Source organism: Hylaeus volcanicus, chromosome 2, assembly GCF_026283585.1.
Source record: "Hylaeus volcanicus isolate JK05 chromosome 2, UHH_iyHylVolc1.0_haploid, whole genome shotgun sequence".
NCBI lineage: Eukaryota > Metazoa > Arthropoda > Insecta > Hymenoptera > Colletidae > Hylaeus > Hylaeus volcanicus.
Genome location: NC_071977.1, coordinates 27,226,672 through 27,253,812, shown reverse-complemented (window position 1 = coordinate 27,253,812; position 27,141 = coordinate 27,226,672). Strand labels below are relative to the sequence as shown.

Sequence of the window (27,141 nt, the reverse complement as noted above, 5' to 3'; positions counted from 1 at the left end):
ATATTCAAACGTAACAATCCCCCATCAGGGGACTGGGGAACAGCGACTCGAGGCTTCGACCCAGTGGCTCCCAGAATATCCCCGTTGGAGACTGTCGACCTGGTGGGCAAGGTCGAAAAGACACTAGAGCAGTGAATGGATGGACCGTGGAAGTATTTCCTAATGACTAGTCGCGGGCAGGGGACGACGGACGGTCTGTCGACCGATGGTAGAAGGGGACCGTAGAAACGGCGGTCGATATACCGACGTACTAATGACCCGTACGGAGTCGGGCCAACAGACTGCTGGCTAGACGCGATGGCACCACTACCGGCGGTTTTCGCTCAATTATAAATTGAATTACTCGCCGGGCCGCTGAAAATGGCCACGGTTATGCGCCATAAAAGGGGAAACCGAGTGGGCGAGCTGGATGATGGCACAGGGAAAAACGGGCTTCGCTGCGGATTCGAACTCCCTTGTCTCTCTCTTTCCTTTTCGCGGCTCGACACGGACGGAACCACGGTTAGTATCGGTTCGCGTAATCGTTTCCATTGCTGCGGAATTTTCCCGGGAGCTCGTCGACGTCGCCGGGATCCCCGAAACGTGGTCAACGGGCGCGTAAATCGCTCCAAGCTGATTACAAGGGGCAATCTCGCGATGATAATTAGGGGTCATCGTCGTCGCGCGCTGTCATTAGGGTAATTGGGGGCTGATCGGCGCAGTGATTAACGACGGTGACGCGGGAGACCGGGACACTTCGTTTCGGAAGTGGTCGAAAGACGCGGAATTTTGCTGAAGATTTCAAGGAGGTTTTGTATTGCGTGGCATCGTGGGACACCTCGTTTTGGAAACGGTCGAATACGTAGAATGTTTAATCCAATTAAATACAAAATGATTATAATATACGAGAAGGTTAGCACAACTAAATGGTACTCATTATGTATGATGTAGAAGTTCATCCTAGTGGTAAAATAACAAATTGAACTCACATTGCAATCTACGAATTAAAGTTCATATATACGAACGTTTGATATAGTATACACATGCTCATTAAAATTTTCCGCAATTTACCACTATACTAGAATCATTTTCAATCACACATCCTCCGAGTTTAAAATTCACCAACACGATCTTTCCCTACAAAACTGGACACGTCTTACCTCTGAAAAATTTCGAAAATATAACCTTTCGATTCAAACCCTGCCATTTTCCCTCCCCCAACCTGGGCCTATCTCTCCCCTATAATTTCGTCCAGGGCCCGCCCGCGCGTCGACATTAATTTTATCAGAGTCATCGCGACCGCGTTTCACGCGCGGCTTCGCTGGCCGCGGACTTTTCCGATGAATAAACGTTATTTTTATCAGCAGAAATTGTACCGCGGTCCGGTTGACACGCGACGCTAAATAATAGCGGTGTACGCGAACGAAGTTGTCACCGGGACCGGTTTTCCCACGTCGAAAAGCGAGCCGCCGGTCGCTTTATTAACTCGGCGAACCTCGTTACGCAGCGGCGCTATTAGCGAGGCTAATCCGGCTGGTGTGATTTATTGACCGGAAGCTCGGCTTGCCGAGGACTCTTTCGACGCTCGCGTGAACACAGGTCCCTCGTCGTTCCCGTGGCGCCGTTGGTAATTAACGATGGATCGCCGATCGCTCGTGGCCGATCCTCGTTAACCACTTTTACGACGCGCTTGTCGGTCCACCTCTGAAGGCGGTCGATATCCTTGGCTACTTACCAACCACCGTTCAAACGATCGGCGTAGGTCGATTCTGCATCGGGATCGAGATGAAAGGCAGTCTTCGACGTTTCCGCGAGCCTGCACGGTGAAACGGAAGTGGAGGGGATGTGTGAGATAGTTTCTTTTTTACTGGTTTGAAATTAATAGGAATAGGGCATGCAGTGTAGGGAACTCGTTGAAGTAGTTGGGGAGGGGAGAAGCAAGCTAATATATCAATTGAATTAATTCTCTAATACAATGTTGTCTACATAAATGAGTGATTTTAAAAAGAAATTCGAAGTACTTGGGTCGAGTAGACAGACTTGATAAAATCAGATTTCTTCTAAAATCAAATTTCTTCCTGTTTAAGGGTCACGGCCTATTCTACATTGACTAACAAACACGAAACATGTCTTGTCAAACGTCTAATTCATTTGCAGTGTTTTATGGTTGAAATAGATATTCCAAGTGCATGCTTATGACATGTGAAAGGAAGTTCGGCGAAAGTGGCGAGAGTTTCTATAAATTTCACGATGTTTTCGACAGTGCCCGTAAGTTTCGGTATCAATCTATGTTCATACTCGCGTTGAAGTTAAAGTTTCTTAATGTATTAGACTCGACTATTTTATGAAACCTCCGGTGGTCCCTCTGTCGACGGTTTGCGTACGTGTTCACGTTATAGAGTGTTCTGCGTTTTTTGTTCTGAAGTTGACAGCGAAAATATGGCTGGAAAAGTTGAATAATAAATTACATGTTACGACTGCATCACACTTTAAAGAGTTTTATTCAGTTAATTTAAAGTCCCCCCTCTAGGGACTCGATGCATCGCTAACAACGTTGATACAAACCGTCAAAGGACTTTGAAAGTTCTCTTGCCGCTTTGCGGACGCCGCGCCGGTGCTTCAGCAATGTGGATCCTATCGGTCGGAATTATTTTGAAATGATTAAATGAACTTACTTTCCTGTGAAGGGCAAAATTTTGTAATACATTTTAGTCTTTATTATTCTCGGGAACGTGGCATCTTTCATAGATGCTTTATTGTTCGTAATTCGGACCTACATCAAAGGGTTAATAGGGTTTAAAGAATTTAATTTAATAGACGTACAAACATGTACGAAGCATTCATTGCGTTACTTTGTACTTCGAAAACAATGTTCTATTTTCCACTGTTATAAATTATTTTAACGAAAATAACCAAAGTTACGTAACACAATTTATCAGTGAAGCACGATTGCTTTCATGTCTGCAATTTGCATTTAATTTGCATTGAATTTTTGCATGGAGATGATAATATCGAAGTTCAACGTCCAAAACTAATAAGAAATACTTATAGAATATTTAATAGATGCTAAGGGGAATTGATATATTATTTATGTTACTCTTATATACGTTCATGAGATAATGAATTATTTTCTAGAAAGTATGCGCTTTTGCTTTCGTGATTGCATTAATTTGACCGCGTTTGCACACGAGCGGACGATACCCGGGGATAGTCGTGATTTCAAATTTGCAATCTCCATTCGACCAATCAGTCTGTACAGGAAAACACCGCCAGGATAAACACACGAGCCGTGCTCGCGGGTTTGTTTAAACGCTGTCGAAAACACGCATCGTTTGCAAAAATCCGTGCTCGCGATCTACAATTTACCAGCTTGCGGACGGTAGGAATATTAAAAACATAGATTCGTTGATAGGGGACGTACCGTTCGTTACACTTGGACACGGATAGCATCGAAATTTAGCGCTGAAGCTGGGGCAGTTGAAACAAAAAATTCGCATACATCGTTGCGTTTTCACACAGTACTGCGTATAGGTTTGAGAATATATCTTGTAATTGTAATTTGTCTAATATGTTGGTCGCTTTTGACCCGACCGTAGAAAAGGAGGGTTAACTACATCAGCATCGAAAATGATCCGGCAAACGAATCTCCAAACATCTTCAAATCGTCGAACCATTTTCGCACATCGGTTACGTCTCATCCACTCTTGCACGGGAACGACAGCAAATATATTTCCCCAGCAAGTTTGGAATAATTTGGTAGTAGAAGGGTTAAGTTCTCAATTTGCGTCCTCAAATATTTTCCCTGGTAGCGAACGACGCGAAAAGTTGGAAACGCTCGTGGCCGCGAGCGTCTCGCGGCGAACGAAGTAAAGTGTTTTGAGTGTGCGCCTAGACGCGGAGAGCAATTTCCCCAGTTTGTCTTCCCATCCTCCGACCCCTCTCTGGTTCTCGAGGCAGTAATTCCTGTGCGAATCGTGCTCCGATCGGCGCTTTAATCCCACTGGCACGGGCTTCGACCCATTCCAAGCGACGTATGAAGTGGCATTTGCTCGGCCGAGCCCGAGCATCATCCCCCTTCGGATCCTCGAAAACCCCCCTTGATACATACGGCCGTCGCAGACGTCTCCTCCTAATCCACGGAAATGGGCACGGGGGTGTCGATGGGATTCGTATTTGCGTTACGTCGACGGAAACGCGGAAAGTAACGCCATTTCGTCATTTCCGGTAAGCGAGAAAAGCCGACCGTCTGCGAGTCGGATGTCGCGCCGATACCATACCGAATGGGCCCCTGCCACGTACAGGGTGGCGCGATCTCGTCAATTTACCCTCTGTAAATAGGAATTTTTTGAAAATGGTCACACTCAAGCATTCTCTAAACAATCACATTTTTTTAAAGGAACGTGACACAAGAAAATGCATATACGAAACAAACCATGCAATATGGATTACAATTATTTAAGGTGACATCTAACTGGGATATGATAAGGAAAGATCAATATTTGGAATTTAAAACCTATTCCAATGAAAATTAATAGACGTACTATCTAAAACACGTGTTATCAATATCCTGTATACTCAGAAAAAATTTACAAAAAACTACTCCGATTCAATTGATTCGAAACAATTCATGTATATCTGCAATTATTATTAAACATTCTTATGGAATTAGACAGATATAGCCTACGCACAGTGAATTCTCTAAATTCTTCCTCACCTAATTTGAATCATCCCGTAGAATCGCGGAAATGGCTGCGATGGCCGGTGAAGCAAAATTCGCGGAGCACTCGGTATATCAACACGGTAGGCACGGTAAACCGTGTTTGATCCATCTGGCTACCTACCAACCTACCGACCTAGCTTCCTCTTCGCAGTCGGTGCTGGATATTCCGGAAATGACGTCACGCTCATTGTAACATCCCGTATAACGTGAGCGTGGCCGTAGCGAGACGCTCTCTTTCGTGTCCCACGGATCGAGCCCATTCGCGATCACATACAGAGAGAAAGAGAGAGAGAGTGAGGAAGGGAAAGAGGGAGATCGAGGGAGAGAGGAATATGCACGTTACTTGCTAGTGCGTAGGTGTGTAAACGTCGCCAGGACGCGTCAAGTCGCCATTCACCGTACCGTGTAAATACCTAACTCGGTGGTTATGCTTCAAACGCGCCATCGTACCATGAAACTACGCCACATTACAAATAGCAAGATTTTAGAAGCTTGATAGATATTTTAATGTAGGAAAGATGAATAATCCTGGTCATTAGTGAAATATCTGTCGTTATGGTATTGCATAGCCATTATTAAGGAATTTATGAAGTATGAATGAATCAAGTCAAAAGCATTTACGAGAGATCATGTAGTCATTAAGGTAGTTATTACCGTGTGCAATAAGTGCCTTAATAGCTATGCGAATGTTACATTTATAACGATTTCGACATTTCGTTAGAGGTTCTCTAGAGAAATTACTTTTAATAGATACATTAATAAATATTTCAGTTAGTACATTCCTTAGTACTAAAATCAAATGAAAACTTGGACAAGCATCTTCATATCTTACCGTGCCACGCATAGTGTCAAAATAAATTGAACGGCAAGGTGTTAAGTACGTTCGATTCCAATTAAAATGGAATAAAATTTAATTAATCTGCCCATAAAACCAGCAATGTTTTGGTTCGGTCTTACGTTCGCCAGGAATAGTTCACATTCACCTGCCATCCGCTTTCCTTACAACAGATGCATCGTCGTTGCATCGGCGGGTCTCGAATTCCTTCGCGCTTCTTGGACGCTACGTCCACGGCTGCTTGATGAACGCGGACGGGGAGATGCGTAATCCAATCTTGGCGTTGAAGCGTCGTTAATTTTGCCTTTGTGCCGTCTTTCACTTGCATCCTGTACGCTCTGAGACCGTACCAAATGCGACGAATGAAAGGAAACGGATACATGGTCCTCGTCGTTTCGAGACATCCGCCGAGGATTCGAACTTCTCGAGATTATTTTATTTGAATTATTAGGAGTTACTGAAATAACCTGCAAAATCACTGGATACGTCATTAATCAAAAATTAACCGTTAGGATAAATATTAATAATCCTCAAAGCCTCACCCTGTACGTACCTTAGGTAATAATTTTGATATTGTAGACTGCAAAGACGCACAATGTGCGGCAAATTTTCGAAATTAAAATAATAGATGTGGAGAAGCTTTGAATGTGGAGTGGTTTTCAGCAGGAAATTTACGGTTAGACGATATTAACATAAGCCGCAACTGTAATGTAATTACTAGACTACGAAGTGTGTGCGTATAGTGTATGTAAACGAGAGAAACATATGATGCTAAACGTGTGAAGAATGTATGAATTTATGCAAGAGGATTTACTAAAATTTTTGTATCCTATTTTATAAAAAATATTCTACGCCAATTTTGCATATGGTTCCCATATTAGCATGCGCCACAAATGCGTGAAATTCACGGGCTAATAATTACTAAGAGAATAAAGAGACTACCTAGAGTCCTCCGAATAAGTTGAGTACCTACATTTCACTATCGCAGTAATGTCAGGAGTCAGTATTTTATCTCGCGAGGATATACGACTCGACGTACACTTTCTTCTAGCGCTTGCCCTTTCGAACAACAGGATCTTGTTTGTTCACGAGATTTATGCCCCGAGAAACAGAGGTGCATGCCTATTTCGTTTCACACACCCACACATGCAACGCGTTTGCCCAATCCACCCTAAATATTCCGGAAAAGTGCGGTTTTATAAGCTCGATCGCGCGTATTCATCGGTCCACGTATTCATTCAAAAATCCATAAAATTCGAGCGGTCGTATACCGCTTATCAATTTCCCTTTCGATTCATAAAACAGACCGTATTGTGTCTAGCGCGTGGTTATGCAGTGTCGCGCCGTAAAAACCACCTATCCGTTAAATAAAATGTCATACCGGGATCATACTGCTGTCTCTAAACGCGTTTATGTTTGGCCGTTAAAGTTATGTTTTAATAGAAAATAGTTCAGTTTTCGAATTGATAAATGTCGCGCACAGTTGGTGGCTGTTTGACCGTTCTCAAGATAAAAAGCGGTGACTGTCAAAAAACAGTATAAATAATATTAGAATATTAGAATATTAAACAGTCGTTGCAACTAGAAGTATTTAAAATAATATTTTTATCGCGGGATTTGTCATGTTTTGTATGAAATATAATACCGTCTTTACGGAAAACTTTAATGCAGTGGTTGAGATGTGTTTGTTTATATTTGATTAACCTTATCATTAGAAATGGATGTATAAATATCATCGTAATTACTTTTTAAGTAAAAAATTACATTGTTGCCGTTTTTTTCCCGTGCCAAGAGATAATAAAATTGTGTACGAAGTGTAATTGATCCATGACATTCATATATAAAAATCGACGATAACAGCCATCGCAATTTTAAAAATATGAAATTTCATATTTTTATTAAAATGGAACGATCTATTTGCTGTGTATGTAAAAATCGTACGAAACTATTGACCATATCCATAAAATGAAATTTGAAACACGGAATGAAACGGCTTTCATTTGCAAAAGCTGAGTCGTGCATGTTGAAATTTGAGATTATTATTGAATTTTCGATTACATATCAGAACAAATCGATACGTTGCACTTTAATTGAATTTCTCTATATTGTTCGTATTCTGACAATTTGTATTTGTTGTTTTATCGCCGTAGATTAAGCAAACAAGAGATAAAAAAAAAATTACATAACATAAAAAGAATATTAAAAAGAGTGTAATGAATATTTATCTCAAACATTCTCCTCGCTAAAATTCGTCAGTTATTTTTTTATTGCACTGTCAGGTTGAAATCTGGATCACTATAAAACAATTTGAGTCAGACAGTAACTTGTATATTATATAATGATACTTCATTTTAGTTATTCATCGCCACGTCATCCAGAAGTGGGTGACAGGACTGTTCATTAAGGAATTAAACAAAATTAATTCTAAAGGTAGGTCTATAATGAAAATAAATTTGGATAGGATTCGTGAACTTGGCGAGGTTGACAAATTAAAAAATTAAACTTCATAGTCACGAGTTTTAGTCTGCCAGCCAACGCGTAAAAACAGGAGCGTCTTCTCAATCAATTAATGATACTTTTATTAATATATCTAAAAAGAAAAGTTTAGAAATAGAAATAAAAATACATGAAACATTAACAGAGACGGATTCGTGTCCTTATACGAAGAGAGTAGCCAGGTTTTTTTATATCGAAAGATTACTACAACGCGATGAAACGAACCTATAACGGTACACGCGAGTCTATAACAACGGTACGAGTAATTTTAGCGAGCATCCGTCCGGCGAAAGTCGCGTAGCGAGTGCGAACTCGCTTATTTCTATCTCGCAATTAGAGGCGCGTGGGCGTACGGACACATCGTGTTCACCAGTCACGCTTCGTCCACCGTGAAACGCCTAAGCTGCATCGGAGTTGCACGCACACCGCACAAGGATTACGTAAACGATCGCATAAGTAGCCGAGGACGATCACTTTCGACGGTCCCTTCGAGTAGAGCGCGTGCCAATGTCGAACAGATGTTGACTTGGGCAAATGGAATGAGATAAAGCCGAGAAAAATCTTTAGCTGAACAAAAATGTTCGTATCGAACAGAAGATACGCGCATTGTAACCATTATTTTCTAAATAAAAATACTTAGATTATTCGATTAATGAACGATTTAGTCGATGAACAACCAAGAAATTTATTCGAAGATTTTTGGTACGATTTTTTTTATTAATATAATTGTTTATTTCGCTGATGTCTATTTCTGGAATGAAGAGATTGGTTTGCGCGTTTTCTCGGTTATTGAACGCGTCACGACGAGCCAGCTTCCTCGCTTGATAAGCTAATTATAATTTATGGAGGCTCGCGAGCAATCGTCACCACGATTGTGAGTCACTCGACCGCTTGATAATTCGACTTGTAATGCTTTGTACCGTCTTGTTTCTTTCTCCTATTTACGCATTTATATCGCAAGTGAACGTTAAGTCATTGCCAAAGATATTAATGCGACGGACGCAGTTGTTAGTTTGCCAAAACACGTAGGTATGAATGCCCTGATTGAAATTCACAAAGTATTTTGCGTTGCCCTAGGTCAGTTAATCTGCAACTCTGTAATTAAATTATTGTACATATATCAATAGACTCCAACATCCTGAATCAACTAAAATTATTTTAAACACATTATTCACAAATCTTGGGTAACATTATTTAATAAATAATTCAACACTCAATGCTTTTCTCCACAAAACGCCACGTTATATTCAGAATTCGTAATTTTATAAAAAAACGCCTGTTACTGGAAATTTCTATCCAGACAAGAATTTCGCCCCATCACTGTTGGTATTTCGTCGAAGAAACGCATAGAATTTGTGGCATTCCCTTGCACGCGGATGATTCATCGCGAAAGCACGCGACGGCATTAGCATTCATCATAGTCGGAAACAAAAATGTAGATTATTGGCTATCGGTGGCCAGCGAGGACTTTGTAACCACGGTCATAAATATTTCTCGCTTGCCGCGCCATTGATTCGCAAGCGCGGAGCATCCGTTGACCGATAACTCGCATTATGTCACGTCGCGGCCAGTAATCGGCGAACAAACAGCCGATCGTTACCTTTTGAAGGAAACCGCGTCGCGACGCTCGGTGGTCGCCGTCATGGCCGTGGAAAAATTCATCTGTCGATAAATAACAACGAGGTAGGGTCATTTTATACGGGACAAGGTAAATGGCTCTTCGTTAAATTGAACGATGGTAGAAGATGCATTAGAAGAATTAATTTGACGAGATTACTGTGAAACAGTTTGCTTTGTTCAAGTTTTACTTGAAAGGCGAGAATTGTTGTTTATTTTCATTTTTCACTTTAATTTTTTGATGAAAGCTGTAACAGAACAATTGGTTCGAATTATTTTTTCTTAATTAAACGTAAAATTACCTTTTTTCGTATTTGCTAATGTTTAACACGTTATTTTTTTAACACCTGTCACACAAGCGGTACGACATTTCGGTGACGTACGGGTGATCGGTTAATAAATATTAAACGGTATTATTGAAATACCTCATATTCCAGCTCGTCCATCAGCCGGTTTATGGTTCAGAAGCCGTTAGAGCGAGCAATCGAGTTTCGAGTCGTAAAAGTCGCTGACGTGATGTTTAGAGCTTCCCTAATCGGGAGACGGATTTTCACCTTCCAGTCCAGTATCAAGTCGTGCTATCTAGGCTATAGGCTGCCTTTTCACGAGCTTCCCGGTTCTACGAGTAACTACGTTCTAAAGTCACAGGCTAATTCATAAAATTTTGTAATTACTTTGCTATTTAACACAAAATATGATGCTCCCGGAGGATCTCGCTTGAGATTCTAGGCCCAGAATATTGGGATTCTTTCCATTTTCCTCCGTATCGATTTCAAGAACTGCATGGTGCTTACTGCATCAATGGGACCGCCCGGGGCCGAATCGAGTTTTTTCCACGAAAATTAGCAAACTTTGAAGCGTTATAGTTTGAAAACTGATAAAAATCGGGTAAATAAATTAAAGCTTAATGAATACATCTTGAAAAGTACTATCGCATGGTATAAAAAAAAATATATATATAGTTCCATTTGAAAAACAAAACTTGACCATCATATCTCGTTAAATAACAAAGTTAACAAAAATTCCTTCTCGCTGAAACACGCGCCCTATTTTACCATGCAATTTCCATATTTGAAATTTTGCATTCGGCCGATAGTTTTGGAGTTAGAGCTCCGTATCACTTAGACCGGGACACTGTATGTCTCTCAGATACCAACCCCCCGGCTCCCAGCCCATTCATATTACCAGATCACCGGTGTAACATGACCCTCACCGATTGATACGCTTCTGTCGAGTGTTTTTTTCTTTTTTTTGGACCTCTTCTCTTTCACTATCTGTCCTTTTCTACGTTCGACGCTCGACTCCGAGTCAAATGTAAACACATAAAAACCTCTTGTGCAATGTTTTGAGTCTCCGATTTTGCATGCCTCGTTCAGTGGTTGCTGTATTTTCTAATGTTTTGCCAACAAACTTCGAGTGTAGAGAAGGACAGCGAACGAAGAAGAGGACGGAGCGATATGCGAAAATAGAGACCAACGCCGGGATTATTTCGATGAGACATGTAGTAAATATGATGCGAATTACGTCGTGTTTGGTCTCATTTTAATCAGAAAAATGTCAGGAATACGATGGCGATAGTTTTACAACAAAAACGGTAATAATAAAAAAAGTTTGATCGTTGCATTAGCATTGTCTCATCGAGATATCCGATCCCGGATCGTGTTACTGTCCATTTATCGTAGAGAAACTTGTGCATTTAAGGAGACTTTACTGTATTTATGGAACCGGCGTTCGACCTGCCTTCAAGCGCGTAGAACCCAACGACTTAACAGTCCTCCAATATGCCTAAACATCCGATACCGAACTTCTGTCCAAGGATCGAGCTTCGAACGAGCTCCGCTAAAAACGCCGAACCTCCGCCGCGTCAGAAACGCAGGAGTCCTCCCGAAACTATCCCAGGAATTGCGCACATATAAGGAATGTATATGTATAAACATCCAAGCCATCATCGTGCTTATCTACCAGCCGAATTTATACCAAAATCCCGTTCCAATCTTCTCTGATAAGCATCGACTGGAAAAATCGTGGATCGATCGCCAGGGGGCTTCCTCCTCGAGGGGTTATTCCAGGAAAAGTCGAGTGACCGCGTATCGATTTCGTTGCGGTAAAGAAACGGCCGCGTGCGATACAAACGCGTGCAAGCTACCCTGGCACGCAAACATACACCCCAACGCATGTGCACGTTGCTTTGGGATCGTGCAGGGGTCGGTGCAGCTACTTAGGTGCACGGCAGCCGGGGTCGCCGGGATTAAGATCGACGATTGTGAAGTGGCGGAAAGAAAACAGGCTGCGACTCGAGAAAACCGTCGTGGAACTGGGTTATGGAATACCTGACACGGCTGGAAACGACGCAAAAAGCCGTCGTATCGCGGCGACGCGTTGCGGAACGAGGCAATTCTGCTCCGTGCCGTGGCACATGTACGAGCGACCGGTAATTGGAAGTGTTTTTTTTTGCCAGCCCGCGAAGAAATCTTTCGGTACGCGCGGCGTGTAAATGGCTTGAATTAAATTAACGCGTCGTGAACGTTTTTAGCGTTGGCCGGATTTTTGATAATAATAGAAACGCGAGAACATTGGTGGACAGACAGAGGGATATTGTGTGATCGATCTTTGTCTCGATAATAGTATATTCCCTTGTCAAGTATGACGAACGGCTGAAATTTAATTTAAAAAATCACATTTTTGTGAGGCAATTTGATTCTATTGAAATTGCTATTTGTCGAATTTTCTTATGATTTTAATTCCGTGTTGAAAGGTTTTTTTGATGCCTTCGCGTTTGATAGTAAAGAGTACCAGAAAACAATTGGATCCGAGGAAAAGGTAATAGTAGAGGCAATAGATAAATTACAAACACAGGGATTTTGGAAGTGGATAGACATTTGCAGTCCTGAAGTACAGGATTTGTTGCCACTATTTAGTTTGAATTGAAAATAGGAAAAGTGTCAACGAAGAAGGTCCTACTGTGCAAGGGGACGGATAGTTTGATATAAATAGGTCTTCTACTTGACGTTATCTTGAAGGTTATTTAAGATCACCCACCTTTCTTTACACGGCACCGTGTACTTTTATCTCGATAACGTTACAACCGATACTAGGAAAAGTTCAACGACACAGGTTCTATGACTACACTGTATGACTACACTGACTAGATACTATTACCTTCGAAAGACTCTGGGCTTAAAAGTAAACTATACAATTTTTTTCATTTTAATTAAACTAATCTTTAAAAATTATGTCAGCGACACTGTTTGATTAAACGAAGAGGGAAGTGCTCTTCATCTAGTTGGTCTTCTTTAAGACACTACGCGAATTTCTTCGCTGAGGAACGCTAGCTTTCGAACGCGGCTCGAACTTGCTCGATGACATGACATCTCGAGAGCATAAAGGATTGTCGTTGGTCGTTTCGCAAAATCGATCCGTGGGTTGGCCAGGAGGATAATCGGCCCCGTGTTTTCCTGGCCACGCGTTGCCCACGCGAACAGATTCCGTTACCGCGCACAGCATGCGACGATATAAATAACGACGGTATGCTTTTACGAGGCGAGTAAATCACTTTGTAGGCCAATTATAGGATTAATATTTATAGCGTCCACGTAACCGGCCCGTCATTGGCCGGAGGGACGCGTAACCGATGAAAAAAAGCGCTCGTCGTGCTTTGTAATTTACGTTCTTTGGAGTTAAACTCCGTTGCACCGATGACATCCTAAAACTCCGCTCTTGAACGGTTAGAAATAATTATCTAAAAGTGCCCACTAATGAATGAAAAGTAAACGTCATCTTATTCGACTCACCGAAGATCGGTGAAACAGTTATTTCGAATGCGACCAGTGTCTGTAAATGGCAAACCTGTTCGGTAATATCCGAATTTTTATCGAAACTTCAATTTAGAAAGTCTTAACGCCTCATAACGTCTTCGATTCCACAGGATACGGCGATCCTTTTCCTTACCGACCGCAGTCATCGTTTAATGTTTCTTCGTTTCCTCTTTGGTTGGCATTAGCCGCATCCATTCCAGTAACTGCATAACTAGTCTTCGAAGACCATCGTGGACGTTAATTAACTAGCGTTTTCTTCGATAACGACTGCTTCATCTCTGCTCATCGTTTCATGCCATCCTACTTGCAGAATGTTTACGGATTTCCTTCTAGCGTTAACCCTTTCGGACCCAGTTCCAGTCCGGTTTTGCTAATTGATCATTTTTGTTGACTATATTAAAACAAATTGAAACTGCACATGTAGAATGCAGGACATGTTAAAGTTAGTTACATTTAAATAGATAGCCACTGTATACCGAGAAAGATTATTGCATAGTAGCGTAACTACACTAACTGTTATTATATTCAATTTATCTTGACGATTCTATCAAGTATATCCTATTATGTTCCATATGTTGATCAGTATATAATAAAAATGATACAGTATACAAATGTACTCACTGTTGAAATTTAAATCCAAATGAAAGTTCAAAATCAAAGTCTTTTCTATTTTACGAAATCCACGCCAATATGTATTAGTTAGACGTTTTTCGTTTTTAAGAAAATCCATCTTTTCTTCATAATATTATAGGATTTAAAACATCATCCGCACGTGTATTAGCCTAAGGTATCAAAGGTCGCGACGTAAAAAGATCGTCGACATGGACGTGCGAGTGCTAGAGATTAATGCATTTCTACGCTTGTGTGCACTACGTGCTGCAGGGTTCGGTATAATCAACGACCGTTGGCTGGAATTTTCAGAAACGGTTTCGACGTTTAATATAATGATACTAACATTTTCAACGGGGACGTGCGGTTGGTTATAAATTAAAGATCAAATGCCACCGGTAAATTGCAAATCATACCGGTTCGTTGAATAGTGATTCATCGAGAGCTCATTTCCACGTGCAAAAAGGATGACTAGAAATCTCTGCATCTATCTAACTCCATTACTTAACATATTTCCTCGCCACCTAAAGAGAAGTGTTAAATACACATTCATTTATTTATTTCTGTTATGAGCGAAACGAGCACTGAATTTATTGCGATTAATATTCATAGACCTACTTGTGTGAATGGAAATTGAGTGACCGTGATTTTGTAGTGCCTAACAAGTAGATACTTGCTTATTTTTGTTTGCTGCGTGTTGGAAAGCCGTCTTCAGAAATTTTAAATGGTACAATTGAATTTACTGAATCAGGATTTATAACGAATTTAAATATATGAATAGATTCTTTTTATTTATAGAAAGAGGTCACCAACAATTTTAATATTTAAAAAATCTTTTTATATTGCATTACAGAACTTTTTAAATATATTAAAGGAGTTTTTGTTTAAATGTTCATTCAGTCAATTCATTTGTATCATTTTCTGAGAATTACTCTAAAAGAAAACACAAATAAATAATTTCTTCTTTCAGACTGCAATACTACATCACCAAATTAATATAAAAAAATTCTTTCGAATCAGTATTCAAATAATCTTGATTTAATTATCTGTTTTGTTAACGCACTTATCAAGTAATTCACACTCTTGGGCCATTAATAGTCACAGGTATTCGCAAATATTTCACCACGTGCATCATGTTCTAATCAATCTCCTCCTTTCTGCTTTCAGGTAAGAGACGCATCCCTCGCAGTATCTCTGGCCACCTCTCCAGGAGTCGGAAACTTTCCCCTCCAGAGAAAACGCAACTCGAGCCCAGTGGGAACCCCCTTTATCGTTCTTGTACCGGAAACCAGAGCCTGGTCGTGAGAATTCGCTGGTTAAACGAAGGCACGGCGAATTTCCCGTCCAATTTTGCATCCGCACAGCTGCGAGTGAAGTCTTAAATCAATTGCTCACTGGTCTTACGGACGGGAGGAAAACGTGTGGGGTAGGTGGAGGGTGGGTCGCGGGTTTAAGGTTGCACTCAACTCCATAATTAGTTGGGAACCCGAAGCCGACGAAGCCCTCAGATTTAATATCTTAACGCCCTCCTTAACGCGCCTCGAAATTCCGCGTTGCGTCGCTATCGGCAAGCTTCGCGAGACTCGAGCACTCCGCAGAAACTTTACACCCGCTCTTCCATCTACGCACCCTCTGCGTCGTTCCATCTACCCCTGTGTCCAATGTTTCTTCACCATTCCGTTTCCACTCTCGTGTTCCTCTCGACTTGGACCACATTGCTCAGAAGAACATCACTTGGCAATTATTTTGCACCAAGTATTATGCACTCTACCGCATAAATCAGCCAGAAGTCGTTCGGAAACATTCAAATTTTTATTTACCCTCTTCTCGCAATCAACCACCCTTCTAAAACAAAAACTGCATATCATTAATTAAAATCCTCTCTCCAACGCGCCAAAATAAATAAAGTACGGACTTTGGCATTTCAGCTAACTTTCGAGTGTTTTTGATCGCGGACCACGAACACTGGCTCGCGACGCAGTCAACCACGCGCTGATAAAACGTTCGGTTCGTCCATCGATGGAAGTGTTATCTGTCCGCGGCGAGCCAACCCCCGTCCCCGACGCTTTATGCGCGCTGGCCACTATCGCGACGACCGATTGAATATTATAATCGTATCGGCGCTTAAGCCTCGAGCGCTTTTATACGCGTATCGTCTCTCTGTTGGAAGCGATACACGTCCTCTTGGCGATGGTGATTGTAGATTCGCGTTATTGGTCCATAGATGACCGCCGCGCAAAATAGATCGGCCTCGCCCTGAAATAGTTTAATCGCTCTGCGCGCTCCGACGGAAGGTTAAAGGCCACGGGATCGATATCTTCCGGTCCGTGTAAAATTATCGTCGGTTCTAGCATGGCTCTGGACAACGTGAATCATCGATTTAGTCACACTGCTTCGGGATCGACCGGTCAACGCTCGAGTCGAAGGACCACGTTGTTGGGGCATCCAACTACCCTGACCTGACAAAAGTAGGCCAATCTTTTAGGAATTGTTAGGGTGGAAACTGGATAACGTAGGGAGATCAAATGTTCAAATGTGTAACTTTGAAGTGTGTATTGTAAAATTTTCATTCGGAAATGTTGCAAAATGGCGTCGTTTCATTTCAGTTCCTTCGAGTAAGTTTCCATGCGGAATTTAGATTTGATCTGACTTGTGAAATTTTGAATAAAGTCCAATATTAAATTTGATAAGAATATTAATATAAAAGAATATTCATCGACCAATGGCTGCGCAAAGGAATGCGACTTCTGAAGGCAGGAATTGCCATATTTCTGATTCATGGAACGGAACGACGAGGGATAAACATCTCCAAAGCCAGGGATATGTGAGTAAACATCAGATAAGCCGGCAGCCTGGTCGATTTAAGCAATTTAGGGAAGATCCAGAATCGCGTGGACAATAAGATAACAGAACCGAGCACGTGGCATCTGCCACGGAGCTCGCGATCGTCTATCTGCTCGGGAGTCAACGACAACGTAGTTGCCATCTGCTTTTGCAGATGTCTCGTCTATTTGCCCTAGCCTCCGAAAAAATATTTGGCTTCGGTGGCGTTATCCCACGAAGGATCTCCTTTCGGTCTATTATGGATGGACCGTCGTCCTGGATGAAACAACAAACAGAGTCGCCTAAGTAAATCTCATTCGCGGACTCCCTCGCGATCGTACGAACGCCAAACGATCTGGGTGAGTTTGGTTCACCTGTCAATATGGAGAATACTCGAGGAAATTGGAAGAAATTGGAAAGATTCAACTGTTCGAAGACCCTTTCAAGAGTTTTTAGGAAGGCCGCGCTTTTATCCGACCATTCCAATCAAATTTCATCTATTTTTGCATCGAATCATTCGAGAACGTAAAAGCAGTGTTGGTGCACGTTCTGTGAAGATTTTCGAGTCTAGTTGCTCGATCAACCCTCTCGAAGAAGACGTGCGATTCGAAACTCACGACCGACGATCCCTCGATCGCGACGGGGGATCTCCTCCCGTGGATTGATGTTTCAATAGCCTGATGAACGGCGGCGGTCGTATTTATAGGATTTAATCGATGACACGGTTATCCAGCGGCATCGGCGCGCGACCCGCATATTCCTGTGTTACAATCCGATTCGACGTTACGATGTTGCCACTTGCCTTGGATGACGTGCATTGCAGTCGTCATCCTCGATTACAAAGATAGCCCCAAGGCGGTGGTGACAGCGGCCGACGGTGTCGGGGTGGGGAAAGAAAGTGCTCATTGATTAACTCTGAAGCGGCGGGTTTCAGGGCAACTCTATTTCCGCGGCTAATTCCTCAGTAGGCCGAATCAATTATATAAACAATCTCGCGCGAAAGATCGCTGGAGAAACTAGACCAATCGATCGGGTCTGGTAGGAAAACAGAAACAGCCGGACCACGTGTAAATTTAAAGCCTCGAGGCGCGTGTATTTATACCGCGGCGCGCTCGTTGTCAGTCGATCGCCTTTCGAAACCTATCCACGTCACGGGACAAACGTGAAAGAGGAGCTTTTGATTCGAATCGATGTTCAACCATTGTATGAATTTTATTTTACTTTTTTTTTCGACAATAATCATTCCTTGACACTGACTTCCCTTTGATACTGTCGACCTAATTTTCTAGATAGATTCAGTGCACAGGAATAGTGATCGAGGAGAACGTAGTAGTTCGAAATGCGTTACTTTTCACCTCGTGGAGTGTCTTTACGATTAATATATCTTCTTTCTTTTATCTTTTTTATCAGAGACGATTTTTTATTTTCGAATAATTCCACTCAGTTTTATGTTATCATTTAGTTCTGAATCTGTATAAATGTAACTAATTTCTAGGAGTTGTCAATATTCCTTACTGTTTTAAATCTTAGTGTCTCGTATCTAATCTATTTTCCATAATCATATTCTTGCTTCCCCTGTGCCGAGCAACAACGCGTTCGAGGAGTCATCATTCGCGATCATCGCCGTTATTACTCTCATTACGATGGTAATGAGCGAAACAAGGTCTTAAACGGCTCGCGTATTTTAATTATCATAAATCTAGTTACGCTCTCTGTGCTCGCAAGCATCGCTACGCTAGGGTACACGTGTCTCGTCGTTCGAAGCGGGGCTCGCTTATTATTTCACGCTCCGCTATGAATACCGTAATCAGCGTTAATCCAGACAAAGTGTCGCGTTATACCCAGCGTCTTAGGATTGCAAAAATTACTTGCGAGTTCGCGCAAGCACAACACTGAAATCGCTCATTTATACCACAGGAGAACGTTAACGCTATCGTTGTTTACCAAAAATGGGCAAAATTTTCATTTTATTTCTCGAATAATGGTTGAGGAATATGATACGTGATACGAATATGACTCTTACGTTATAGGATAGCTCAATTTTTGTTTTATTGGTCGTTGGAAAATATATCATTGTATATTTTTATTCTACATTTGGTATAGAGAGTGGTATTTAAATGTAACACTCCTGACTCAATAGACTCGATATTATTCCCTCGACGCAAAGCGTCCTGGACTATTTGAAGCACGTACAGTTAAATAAACAAGTATAGTATTGTAAAAGGTCAGCTGTATGCTGAGCCATATTTCGTGATTTTATTAAACAGTGAAAGGGTTAAATTTAGCCACGGAATCGAGCCAGCCGATATTTATAGCCGTCTAATATTAACCCCTCGCGGATGGAACACGTTTCGATGCAGAGAACATCGGTCGTATGGTTTTAGTGGGCCGTGTTTACTTGACGTAAAGTAAAATTTTACGACGTTCGATGAATAGTTTGCTCTCTGTGTGCATACGCGAAGCAAAGATCCGAACAAGTCAAGCGTCCTGCAACGTAAGATGCTACCATGCTTTACCCGATTCATGCAAATTAATATAGGAATGTAAAAGGAAAAGAAATTCCTGTGTGCTCAATTTATTAAAAACCGCAGGTGGAATGTAAGCGAGAGTGCATTGGCAAACTATCGAAAATTGGAGAGTAATGGAGCTTGAAAAGCTTCCTTTTCTAATAGAGTATCGATTACTGATGAATTTTTATCGAAACGAGGAAAAAGAAAAGAAGAACTTACTGTGGATTTCGTTCCCTCGAGATTTTAGGACAGAAATATGTTACAACGTTTAGTGTACGTTGATCTGGATATTCTCGATAAAATAAATGTTTTTATTGGTTTCAAATAACGCTCATTTCCAGTAGGGCATTGTACACCAAAAGTTTCACTTCACATTAAATTCTCCCCACACTCAAGAAATAAAAGAACACATTCAGTATATCCTCAGCATATCCTTGCATCGATATTAAAATTCACCTAGGTATCTGTTTACCTCCTAAACCCAATCCGTAAATTCCGAGTCTCCAGAAATTCATGTTCGCTATATATTCTATCGAACAAGAATTTCAATGATTTCTCTTATCCGTTCGCTACTCGCAATCTTTGGCCCAGTCAGCGCAGACCTTCCTCCGTCCGCTCGACTCGAATTTATCTGCTGTGGATTCCCAGTGAATGCTAAATAGTCATCCTGCCTCCACGATCGTAGTATCAGCTCGTCGAAAATCCCGCGAAATTTACTCATCCACTTCCTCCGACTTATCTAAAGCGCGAGCAGCAGGAGAACGTTGGACGAAATCGGCGATTTGTAAGCTGTCCGTTGAATTTACGCGAGCGTTTCGCACGAGCACTAAAACGGTCAGACTATGGCACGAGAGCACCGATACTGCTCGACAAGGGAGCCCGCGATATCGTTCCCTATCGATTTTCCGTCGGGCGTCGTTTGACTCGACGTCCTCCCCCGCGTAATCGTATATAACGCGACTCCCGCTCGCGATGCAGATGAAACGGGAAAGTAACGGCGAAGGTGTTAGGCGAGATGCAAAGGAAAACGACCTAAGCGCCCAACGGTCTCGGGGGTGGAGGTATCGAGTGACAGAGGCTGAAGGTACACGCGTTCGCGAAACGCCTGCAGACACTTTCTACTTTTATTGCTCCTGCGCTGCCTCGATTTACTCGAATTCGGCTGGCAGATTTCCTTTTACGGTGTAGCAAAGCACCTTGAAACGTAAGAAAAATAATCAAAGTAATCAGAATATTCTGGAGAATTGTTTTTGTCGAAGTTTAACGTTCCTTGAGGTTCATTTTTTACTGCCTTGATAAAAAGAAGTTCGATGATGCATCTTTTTAAGTAGAATTGAATTAATTTACATACGAACAGATTAATTTCATATATTTTTAAAAGACAGTTTACATATCTGATTATATGATACCTGTACCAATCGAAGCAACCGTGTTTAAATTTCTCCTGCTTCAGTCACAAAATAATCGCACTTTTTAATAAAGGACTCCGTCTATGAAGAATGAAACATTTCTTCTTCTTCTTCTTCGTCTTTTGTGCCAGGTCTAATAAGACAGTGAAAAGCGTGGCTGCAAGGTCAGGTTGTCGATATCCTTCCACGCAAACAAGCTTCGACAAACGTCCCGACACCGGTGGCCCAAACTTTTCAGTGCCACGGGAGCCCCGGACGAAGAAGCTCAAAGGTTTGTTTCCGGGCTTCGATACCAAACTTGCTAGGCGCGCTTGGCGAATACGTGACCACGCGGTTCCTTCAAACTTTTTCACGGTAAGGACGTGGAAAGATCGGTTTGGAATTCAGGCTACGTAGTTTCGAATGGGATTCGTGGCTTGCAAGGCGCTTCTCAGAATTTTTAGAAGCAGGATGCAAAGTCGAGCACCATGGGGTTGGCTATTCAGACTCGCCCTTGGGATGGTATTTTCAATGTACAAGATATTCCCTGGTCGGAGAACGAAAGTGCGAGGAACTATTCGACCTTAACCATTTGCACTACAATTTTTTTTGTACGAGTGAATAAAAAGTGTGCTTTTTCGTATGAGAATTTAACTACTCTGTAATGGTATAAACTGCCAAATAGTTGTGTTTTATCAAACGCGAGGAACACTGTTTTGGCAGGCCTGGTTCAACAATTATTCTTGGCTTTAATACTTAACTCAGTTTGGCTTACCAGAAATGAAACTTGGACTGAATTCCAGTGTATGTATATAACATGTGTCGCCGCAGTTAGGTTAGTGGAGTGCAAATGGTTAAGCGTACGAGGACTTCTGTGGTCTCTGCTCACCATAGAAATTTTAAATTATTCCAATCTTATGTCACTATCTCTGGATAGGTTGAAAATTATTGATAGTAACTAAGACATCATCTATGAAAGTCTATAAAGGTTTTTGATTTTAGAAATGATTCGTACAATTATGCATGAAGTTGCATTTTTGTCTGAATTGCCATCCCTCGGATCCTATTTCCACTTCGATCGACAGTATTTCTCCTTCAAATAACCGATATGGAAAATATGATTCAATATTGAAATAGCATGTTTAACGTTTGATTTCGATGCAACATCGTACATGAGGCTCCAAATGTCAATAACGCTGAAAGCTTCGGTCGAAGGAAGCTTTCTCGTGTATTAATACTGAGTGCATGCAAAAGTACCTGGAAGTTGAGGCATTGTTTAATGCAGAATTAATCTGCCATTATTTTCCTGAAAATATTATCCTTGGATATTAATCGAGTACTACCAAAATTTAATTCGAAATGAAAATTGTAATTGTACTTTAGCTTAGAACGTCTTCCTGCCTATACATTAAATATCTTGTTCATCCAGGAAATATCATGCAATGTTTTATCTTTAAAATGATTTTTAAACTATCTAAACCGATATCCACTCAGAATTGAGGTTCCAGAATCGTTTCCTAGATACACTCTTGGAGTCCTCCACCGTACTCCGTTAATTACTACCAATTAAAAACAGTAATCGGGGAGATCCTCTGCAGTCGTGAAAGGTATTTCCTCCCTTTATCAAGGTTTCATGTTCGTCGCATCATTCTATGCGCTTACCCCCGTTTCACCCTTCTTTGTCCCTGTTTCGTCCCTTTCTGGCTGTCCCTCCCCCGCTTCCGTCAAACTCGCCGAGGCGCATTGAACTCCCGGACAGTGTGGCCGTCGCGCTAGTTTGTTGACGTCCGCGTCGTCAGTTCTCCAGTGCACCGGCCTTTACAAATGCAACAGCGCGCACGTTGGCGTACCTGCACGCTGCGCGTCGCGTATGCTTTTCGCATGAGAACGCAATCGGTTGGCTCGCTTATATTTGTCGATTCACGCACACGCATACACTCACGAACCCCCGCATCCTCCTGCCCCTCCCGCAATCGCGTCGCGTGTTCGCGGTTGCACCGCGTTCAATCGTACAAGAGAAACACGACTCACATTATGTCATTTCAACAGCCTAGCATTTACTAAATTAATATCCTCATAATTTTCAATAATTAAATCCCTTTGTAAACGTTTCGCGCTGTGCATCATTTAATAACACATTGTGTATCATTTAATAACACCGATGAATGGGATGGATCACTAATTAAGGAATGAATCTTTTGTTTTTCATTTATTCTATGTTGCCGAGAGTTAGTCTTCAAACATTGAACATGGTTTCGTTTAGTTGTATTGTGTGTACAAATGATTCGATTTATATTGCCTTGGTATCGATTAGAGTGACTTATTAAAACAGGGGTTGTTTTATTATGAGCGTGAATAGTACGAAAACGTGTGAAATTTGTATGATTTTTCATTGTGAAGACAATAACCGTGTTTATATTTAGGTGTTTTAACGTTTATAATTGAAAGCAGTACTTCAGTGGCGAAGCCACAAAAATCCGTGGAATTTCACAGTTATGACGATTGATCTTTTATCTCTGTTCACGCGCGTTTATCGATGCCGCGTTCGATGCTGAATTTTAAGGTTACTCGATTATTTTTAACTCGTTAAACGCCAATTTCCCCTGGAGCTCTGACGTAATAGCATTACACTTAATGTGATATTCGAGAGATAATGGCAACAGGTACGGGATTTTTGAACCGTATTTTCACCTTTAATGGCTTTTAATGTTCCCACTTGCATATATAATTATATTTGTGAAAATACCGATTCCTCTCGTTGCTAAAACGTACACAAAATGACTCACGTAAAATTAACCACTTAACCTGAGCTATGACGGTGCGAGATCATACTTTTATACATAATTTGAAACGGTAACATGCTGAAAGAAAAATGTTTGTTCAATTCTTATACTTTTGTACTATTTACAGTGTTCAATTGCTTTTAATTATCTCACGAGAGAATATTTTCTCTAGAAAATAATATTAACACAAAATTTTGTTCATTTCTAAAAGATGAAACCATGTCTACTGTGCTCCAGAATTTTTTAAGGATGTCGGGCACATAATTGTCATTTGCAAACTGAAATAGAGTTCAAGTGTTGAACAAGTATATTCTCAGATGAAAAGTGTTTTACAACCAATGAAAATTCCTGAAAATGACCCGAAAAAATTAGTCGAATTGCTAAGTATTTATGAATCGTCGTCCTCAGACTTGTAACATTTATTTAATTGATATCGTAATTTCATCCTTAGGAGTTCCTTACGAATTCGATCTTACATTCGTCGTACGAGAATGTCGTTTGAAAGAGAACATAATCTCTAATCGCGGCGGCTTCGGCGCACTCGAGAGGCGTATGACGCGTGCCGCGTGCACGCATGTACGATGTTCCCGTGGCCTCTTGTACCAGCGTAACCGGCCGATTACCTCGATAAATTTCATGAATGGGCCCGCGGCAGTCATTGACTCCACTTGTGCTGCCGGCATGAAAGAAGCAAAAAAAGAGAGCTTCTATAGAGAAGTGGCCCCCCCGGTACACCCCTCTGAGCCCTCCTCTAGCAGCCCGGCCAGCTTCCCTCGGTAACACCACCACTCTTCCGGGTGATGTATACCCGGCTTCAGCGTCTCTCAAACCCCCGTGACGCCACCTGCCATCCTTCTGCAAAGGCGAAACCATTTTCCATCAAGCTTGCAAGATAAATGTCTCGAGCACCGACACGTTGTTTGAGAACTTTGAACGATAGCAGAAAATTTTTGCCATTATTTCATCCCTGTGTCGCAGTACAAGAGGGTGGAACGTCTTCTAGACTGCACGAGTTTCATTTTATATTGTAGTTTATATAATAATAGATTATATATTAATTATTAAGAAAGTCATTGAGACGTTGGTTGACTAGGTGTAGGTCGTGTCTTAGACATCATAATCGGGGGAGTACACTACTCCTGGTCTATAGAGCTTGCTATTTGCCATAAACTCAGTCACTAGCGTTACTGTAATACTTTCACTACTGATCATTCCACTTTAGCGATCACCCCGATACCTAAATTAATAAGTTTAAAGTGCACAGTTCCCTAAAAATAAAAACCAAATTGCATTCCTCAACCACCCGAGTTTTTTTTTTTTATTTTAACAAGAACACATAGTCCATCTCTACCTACTCACATTTGAACTGGAAGCGTCGAGAATATGAAACGCAGCCTAACTTCTGACGAAAAAATCTTGAAACACGAAGACACGAAGAATGCACGAGCGATCGCGTCTCTTTGAGAAACGCTGGCGGCTGGTGCGCCTTCGTCAAAGCATGATGCACTTAGCTGCCTGGCGCGTACCGTTTCGCGTTACGCCATTGTGAAGGGCCCTTGTCCCTCGGCACACTTCCTATTGTCACGAAGAAAGTCGGTCCGCTACACGGCAAAGTGTGCCGCGCAACCTGTGCGAGCGTTAATTTGCTTTAGCGCCGCTTACGCGTCGACGTCTCTCTTTTATCGCGGTGGTTCGCGAATTTCCGCGAGTCCTGACGCGGAACGGCGTCGGCGCGGCATGGAGTCGCGGATCCGCGTCGAAACGACGGTTCTAGGTTTACGGAAGACCGGTTTCTGGTTGTACGAACGCAATCGAGCCTGCTCGTCTTGTTTTACCCGAGCTTTATTGCGTAGCTCGCGAAGCGACGCAGATTTCCGTTTGACGTATGCAGACGTTCATTGGATCGCGATTATACGAGGAAGGTGATTTTTGGTGGGTGGGGCTATTGATTGATATTTTATAGTGGATATGTATAGATATGTTGAACTGTATGGTTACGTTGAAGAAAGGAAGCTGATGTATTGCCATTGACTCTGAATTTTCCCAATACCCCGTTTCCTCGCGGAAATCATTCATTCTGAAGTGTTTCAATATCGAACAATAAGAACCTTTGAATAAGATTCAGCAACTTTCTCAAGTTTCCTTTCCCATTTCGCAGTTTTATCAGCTGCCAACTGGGCGATTCTTCTTAGCTTCGAAAGATATTCTTTCTCTCTAGAATTCATCCCATCTGAACCTTCATATTGAATAGTTCCCCCAACTCTTGGCATAAATTTTTAATATTCTCGAAAAGTAAAAATTTTGAAAGAAAAACAATTCTTAGATCTATAGCTGTTTTCATCTTGTTTTGGTTGCACGTTCCACAGCGAAATAAACGTTAGTGGCACGTGGCCTGAAGTTGAAGTCCTGCGGTTGCGACAAGTGTCAACGGTTATTTCGCGTATGATTTTTCCTTTTCAACGACGAAAGGTCGATGAACACTATCGCGGAGCCTCGTTCGCACGCTATCCGCATCGTTTCACCGAATTTGCTTTCGGACGACGCGCACAGCGGCTGACCTACTTCCCCCGTACCGGAAGGAAAACACGTGAATATGACATTTATTAAAAATTCAACCGAGTGGCCACTTGGCACGCTTAGCAAGAGTCAAGCCAACGGGGGGAAACTCGGTGAAACGCCGCATGACGGAGTCGTGGCCAAAAATATTCATTATAAGGGGAATAGCTATAGCGTTCGAGCTTCTTTTCCTTAGAAGCAGATTCGGAAATCTGGAACGGGTTCGATCAGGCGATGAACGCTCTTGGACGCGGTCGACTACACTTGGAACCTTAGCGATCATTCATTCCTCGACGGTGTATTTAATTTTGTCAAGTTTACTTTCGAGATATGTTATCTCGATACAGTAATAAATATGAATATTAAATTGTATTAAGCCATTCACTGCCAAGACAGATGTCTCGTAGTTCAAATTAGTTGCAATTACTCAACGGATAAGTTTATACCCGTTTGAGACAAAAATAGATGATCCTATGATTGCATGTCAAATCAAGCATGCAAGGTAGATATATCGTGTAATCGGGATTCTTTCTTTGCATTAGCTACCTCGGTAATTGCGCCAATCTGGATACTTCCAAGAATTTTTATCTTCGTTTTCCTGTAATCGTCGAGGTACTGCTGTGCAATTCATCCGTGAATAACCGATTCGCTACACCTAGCAGCGTGTTAAATTTAGTCGAGAATATTTCTGAATAGATCGCATTGTAAGACACATCCGACCGATCCTCCGTTAGCGGAAAACAGGAAATTATCGTCAGTTACGTTCGCACAGCTGTACAGTTCACACCTCTGATAGTTACGCTCCAGCGACCGTTACGTTCGCGGCATCCACGCCATAAATACCTCTTGAAGTTACACCTACGATAAACGCACGTCACGACGAATAAATTTCGTTTAATTCAGACCCACGTGTGCAATTTCAGTAGCATTTTATTATGCGAACACATTGAAATTCCAAGATTTAGTATCCAATACTTCTGCATCTCTTCATGTCTTCAGAAGTCTTAACC

The 27,141-nt window shown here is 41.7% G+C and overlaps 1 protein-coding gene and 1 long non-coding RNA gene across 3 annotated transcripts in view; one reads left to right on the top strand and one right to left on the bottom strand.

Annotated features, from left to right (window-relative positions):
• Window positions 1-27,141, top strand: part of LOC128872649 (Krueppel-like factor 6) — a 385,468-nt gene that overhangs the window by 127,077 nt on the left and 231,250 nt on the right. The window lies entirely within an intron of this gene.
• LOC128872650 (uncharacterized) lies at window positions 23,860-25,895 on the bottom strand. Its single transcript, XR_008456233.1, has 2 exons — window positions 24,935-25,895; window positions 23,860-24,843 (listed from the first exon to the last, which is right to left on the bottom strand). It is a non-coding gene; the product is annotated as an uncharacterized LOC128872650 (long non-coding RNA).